The sequence below is a fragment of the Macrobrachium nipponense genome, chromosome 2 (assembly GCF_015104395.2).
Source record: "Macrobrachium nipponense isolate FS-2020 chromosome 2, ASM1510439v2, whole genome shotgun sequence".
Taxonomy (NCBI): Eukaryota; Metazoa; Arthropoda; class Malacostraca; order Decapoda; family Palaemonidae; genus Macrobrachium; species Macrobrachium nipponense.
Window position 1 is genome coordinate 42,874,805 of NC_087201.1, and position 7,034 is coordinate 42,881,838.

The window sequence follows — 7,034 nt, forward strand, 5'->3', positions numbered from 1 at the left end:
TCAAAATGCTCTAAAATGTTATCATCTAAGATTCCTGTAGTGTGAGGTACAAGATCAATGTCTTATCCAGCTGCTTCTTCCTCTAGCAATCTGCAATAATGGCGATGTAGTGACACAAGATATTTAGGACGGTTGTTCTCTATTACTGAATATTCGATATATATGAAAAGGCGTGCCAGTACACGACTGTCCAACTCCTCAAATGGTATTAATGATTTAGCTCAGTCTTTTAAAACGTTCTTTGCTATGTTCAAGTATTTTGGCTTGCAATGGTTGTATTTTATATTTTTAAATTGCAAAACAAATGCTGCCTATCTTGACAAGCATTTTCCTGTCATTTAAAACAGTTGCAGTTTCTATGAAGTTTTTTCTACTGATTCATAAGAACAACATATCAAGGGCTCTTCCTTTCCTTTCATCTTTTTTGCGAAGACAGTCGCAAAATAGATAGGTTTCTGGCAAAACACCAGATGATGACGTTTTCAGCTTGGTTGCCTGGTTTTCCTAGAAGTCTTTGGGACATATTAACTTGAACTTTAACTTCATTGAAAGGAACAGCAGTGAATTTGCAGTAAAAGGTGTAATTCTGACAAAGCCTCACAGATGCTTGAGCACTTAGAAGACTTGAATCATTTGGCGCAGACTGCTGCAGCCTTTCCTTTCACCATTTTTCATCATTAAATTGAACTTCTCCTTTATTATCTGCACTTTTATGATAAAGTATGCACCTCATGGACGACATAATGACTTGCTGTTATCTGGAAAATTATATAAAGAAAATATGCAAAAACCTATACATTTTCTTACATTTCACTATCACATCCTAAAGAAAAATTCAGTGCCTTTATATATATATATATATATATATATATATATATATTATATATATATATATATATAATATTATATATATATATATATATATATATATATATATATATAGTATATATATATATATATATTTATATATATATATATATATATATATATATATATATATATAATATAATATGTGTGTGGTGTGTGTATATATATATGTATAATATATATATATATATATATATATTATATATATATATATCTAATATAGTATATATATTTGTGTGTGTATATATAGTATATATATATATATATATATATATATATATATATATATATGTATATATATATATATATATATATATACTATATATATATAGTATATATATAATATATATGATTATATATAGTATATATATATATTACTAATATATAATATATATATAATATATATTATATATCTGAACAAAGTTACTGAATTTTTCTCTAGAGAACTTTTCTTCAAATAAGTTCTTTTAATTGCGTGAAGTTCGTTGTGTTTTCCCATGCACATCGGCAATAGCTCCATTAACACGGTAAAAAAAACCCGCATTATTATTTCCCTAGATATTTGATAAATTTTGACTAGCTCTCATTCCGCTTTCAACAGAATTTCCTGTAAATCGTCTCTGTCACTTAACTACTCGTGTTCCTTCACCGCCATCCATTCTTCCTTTTTTCCTTTTACATGCTAGTTTCCGATATCCATTACTGACCTGTCCAAAGTTCACCTCCGCTCCTACTTCTAAAATTTTATTACAATTCTATTCTTCAACTATATAGATAGATATATATATATATATATATATATATATATATATATATATATATATATAATATATATATATATATATATATATTCACAAATTAGCTTTTTGGGTAGCAAACATTTTGTGGATAAATATTTCTGTTCCCTTAAGGTCTTGTTTATTTTAATTATTAATACCTACAGAAAACTTTCGACCTACAGAAAGATGGGGTTTAATGAGTTAGTATCTGCGAGGTGAGAAGTGCTCCAACTATTCAACACGGAACTTTTATGAAAACGACAATTGTACTTTGACGATGTTTACCTAAAAACCTACATGAGGATTTATGAAAATCTTTATCGCTATGCAAATATTTATTATATTCGATTAATAAATCCTCAGAGAGAGAGAGAGAGAGAGAAGAGAGAGGAGAGACGAGAGAGAGAGAAGAGAGGAGAAGAGAGAGAGAGGGAGAGAGAGAGACAGAGATGGTTTCGAGCTAATGTGTATGTAAACACGACCCATGAGTTTTTCGCACCCAGGTTTAAAGGCGGATTGGTCCATCGGTGCCGTTTTGTACCTCCTCAAATTACAATCATTTATGCACACTTTGCCTTTGGTACATTACATTTGAAGTTCCCTTCATATTTCGATATATATATATATATATATATATATATATATCTATATATATATATATATATATATATATATATATATATATATACATGGTACATTACATTTGAAGTTCCCATCATATTTCGATATATATATATATAATATATATATATATATATATATATAGTACATATATCTCTATTATATTATATATACTTGGTACATTACATTTGAAGTTCCCTTCATATTTCGATATATATATATATATATATATATATATATATATATATATATATATATATATATATATATATATATATATATATATATATATATATATATATATATATATATACAAAGGTTTTTTTGCCACGAAGGAAAAAAATGAAAAAGCGGGAGATAGCCAAGTACTTTCGGTCCTGTTCGGACCCTTTACTGAGGCCTCAGTAAAGGGTCCGAACAGGACCGAAAGTACTTGGCTATCTCGCTTTTTCATTTTTTTCCTTCGTGGCAAAAAAACCTTTATATATATATATATATATATATATCTATATATATATATATATATATATATAATCGAAATATGAAGGGAACTTCAAATGTGTACCATGTATATATATATATATATATATATATATCTATATATATATATATATAATATATATATATATATATATATATACATATATATATATATATATATTATATATATATATATATCATATATATATATATATATATATATATATATATATATATATATATATATATATGTGAATGGAAAAAAATTTCTGTTACAACAGAATTCCATCTAATAATAGGAGCCTATAAAAACGTCGAAATATAGAGAGAAAATACTATATTTCAAAGGCGAAACAGAATACAAATTTACCATATACAGAAAACCAGCGTTCTCACTTTCATACATTCACTAATTTAGCTATCACGACGTTCCTATCAAGATAGACGTAGCCAGCAACCTATTCTTAAGAGCCTTACGAATTTGTTCCCCGGATTTCCTGGAAAAAGAATTTGATCTAATTCGTAAGCAGCCTTCGTCTTTAAGGTATCCTGACCATGTAATTGGGACAGCAATTCACAAAGCAAACGTAATTTTCTACCGACCCCCTCAAGACAAGACCAGAGAGACACCCAACAATAAAATAAAAATTCCACACTTGGACGGGATTATGAAGGTGACCCAGACTCTCGGAAAATCTAACACTTTTGCATTTACTTACCCAAATTCCTCAGCAAAGTCCCTGATTAACGTCCAACAAAAGACATTCCCTAAGGACACGGGCGTTTACGAAAACCCATGCCTGGACTGTGACCAATCTTATATTGGTTTTACAGGAAAATCACTTCCCCAGAGATTAATACAACATAAACTGTCAGTTAGGTATGGACAACAGAACCCGGCTATTTTCAGCCATATAAATGAACATAACCATAGAATAAACTGGAATTTGTCACGTATAATTTATAGCAGCAAATGTTGGTACAAGAGTCAGATGATAGAATCGGCCTTGATTAAACAGAGACAGGTAATGAATATCTCAAAGGGCGCATGGGAGTTACCTAAATTGGCTTAACTGTGGATGAATCTCTTGGTATAAATACCACCTTTTCTGTAACTTTTCTCCTTTATCAACCTGAAAAGAGAGACAGCAGTCTCTGAAATATAGTATTTTCTCTCTATATTTTGCCGTTTTCTATGAGCTTCTTTAATTAATATATATATATATATATATATATATATATATATATATATATATATATATATATATATATATATATATGTATATAACTGAATCACGAAAGTTTGGAACGTGATAAATCCATAAAGGTATATGCAACGAAGGAAAACCAAACAACAGAGTTCCTGCAAGATCATATATCTACATATATATATACTATATATATATATATATATATATATATATATATATATATATATATCTATATATATCTAATATATATATATGTGTGTGTGTGGTGTGTGTGTATGTGTATGTGTATGTATATGTATGTGTGTGTGTATTTTTGCATACACGTGACATTGTTTCATATTCACAAATATTAAGCCACAGATGTCATTTAATATCCAAATCACTATTTTTCGGAAACAACTTATATCCAGGGGCAATCATAATTGATAAGTGCTTCGTCACCAGTGGGAATCGAACTACAGCCTGGGTACGAAATAACGACGTCCATTGACTTTTTTCATTATACATATGTATCTCTCTCTCTCTCTCTCTCTCTCTCTCTCTCTCTCTCTCTCTCTCTCTCACGTTAGCCATATAAGGAGCTCTTAAGATTTTAAGTTAGGAATTCATAAAAGGGATCACATTGGAGAACGCAACTACGCCCGTTTTGACAACGGTAATGTTGCCGATATTAGAAAACCTTTTAGGTATAGGGAATTGGGGGAAGCATTGTATCAGAAAAGTGGTCTTCTTACAACGCATGTGAGGACTTAGGTTGGAGAGAATCTGTTCGCCTGCACAGAAATCTTCTAACTATTCATAAGAAGCTTCACGATGAAGAGAAGAGATTCTTGTTGGGAGAAAGCATTTTCTCAGTAAAAGGGACCTAACGACCTTGCAACGCACGTAAGGAATCGCACCGTAGACAAGCCATTCATGTGGAGAGAAGGTAAGAAGACATTTTCCCGAAATTGTCGTCTGGGTTACCATACGAAAATTCTTACGGTAGAGAAGCCATTCACGTGTGGAGAATAAGAAAAGGCATTTTTGCTGTGAAATAATCTAACAAGGCACATCAGGATTCGTAGTGGGATGAAAGACATTCATCTACATGGATTATGGGGAAATATTCGCTCAAAAATCTTGGCTCAAAGCTCGTTTGGGCCCATATGGAAAAGCAAGAAACCTCATGTATCTTTTTAATTATCTTAGATCTGTCGAATATTAACAGGTATAGGTCAAAAGGAAGGCAACACTACTGGTAACAAGTGAAGAGCATAATCGTATGAATAAGTACGAGAATTCAAGAGGATTGGAATCTTTTAAATATGTATTTTATAATGCACAATGCAGTAAATATTGAATTGTTATAATAATAATAATAACATAAAAACACGTATTCCTCAAAAGTAAATGAACCTACTACGAGCCAAAATTACATCTGATACCTTTTACTGGCGATGGAAAGAGCGAAAGAGAAAAATGTTATCTTTTACCTCCTTTCAAGGGAGAAGTCTTGAGGAAATAAGGACAGAGATAACAAGAAAGAATGAAATAATACAAGATGGATACAGGGTTAATGAGTTTGAATCTTTCAGGTATAGGGACAATGATGTCCAGTCTGAATTTAATGAAAGGCTAAAAAATGCAAATCAAACAATGCGTGGGCTGAAAAAGCTTTAGAAACAAAACAGATTGAAATTTAATATGAAAGATTATACATAAAACTCGACTAATTACCATACGGACTTGAATCAAGGGAAGACAATAATTATACTGTTTTTAATTTTTTTGTCCAAACGAGAAAAAAAATCTTAAAAAGAACACTGGAAATAGGATTTTTATAAATAAAAAAAATTCCTCCAGTTCCTTTTGTATGGTGAAAGTAACATGGAGAAAGAAACCCACTAGAGTATTCTTAGCTTGCCTTGTTTTAGTGGTTTTGAAAACTTAGCATCATTATTAGAATCTTTTAATGTCAACCTCATTTTTTCCTTATAATAACACACTAGAAGGAATGTTAATAAAAAGTGGCCCAAAGAAAAACAACAATATAATATATAAAATTCCAAGTTTGTACTGCCCTTCTCTTTATATTAGCCAATCTATCAAGGATTTAAAAGTATGAATTAAACAGCATAAATATTTTGTCAAATCTAAACTGAAAGTTCAGCGATTGCCAGATCGAAAGATTTCTCTTTGAGAATTCTTTCAGAATCCGCTATTATACAGCTTACCTCCAGTTGTAATTTTAACCTTAGCTCTGGCATATATCATTTTGGACCTCTGTATTAGTGAAATGTTTTTGAACGACCTAAAAGATAAAATCACTGACTTAATTACAAATTAGTTACCTTACACGTACGTATATATATGTGAGACATTAACGTTTAATATTGTTTGTAAAAAAGCTCACCTAACAAAAATATTGTTATTGTTTACCAAATACGAGAATGACTGAGTTGTACTTTAAAAAATTTTTTTGGTGGTCAGTCACATTCCTTGACTAATCTTTTAATTACCTTGTCACTGCTTCTGAGCTGTTGAGCCTAATCCTTTGTGAATTCTCTTACATACTTAACCCTGTTTTGATAGGTCTACTAATTCTTCAATTGTGTTGGATTCCAGGTACAGTAAAGTTCAAAAGTCCTTCGACACTCTGGTCATCATTTTAACAGTACATAGATGGCGCTAGTCTCGCAACCACCAGGGTGAACTTAAGAGTGGTCGTTCTTTACTCTTCCCAGTTGAAATGGGTAGAATGAAGAGAGGGGGAGAAGACTGGTTTAACATACAATGATTATGTGTTGTCCACTCCTGAATGACAATTGCGATGATGATCATTCTACACATTTCTAGTTCTTGGATAGATTCACAGGTTTGATACAGTAGACAGATGTAGTTTTCCAAACAATTATAGTTATGTATGTAACATCAGCATAATAAAACGCTAATTTGGGATTATGTAAAACAAGTTAAATGTAGATTTCCTTGCTACATGTCAAATACGGCATTGTCGAGTAAACTCTGCTCTACTTTAATCCTACTCATTTTTACTCAGATTTGTATTAGGAATGTAGTTTTAATCTTCTCCATT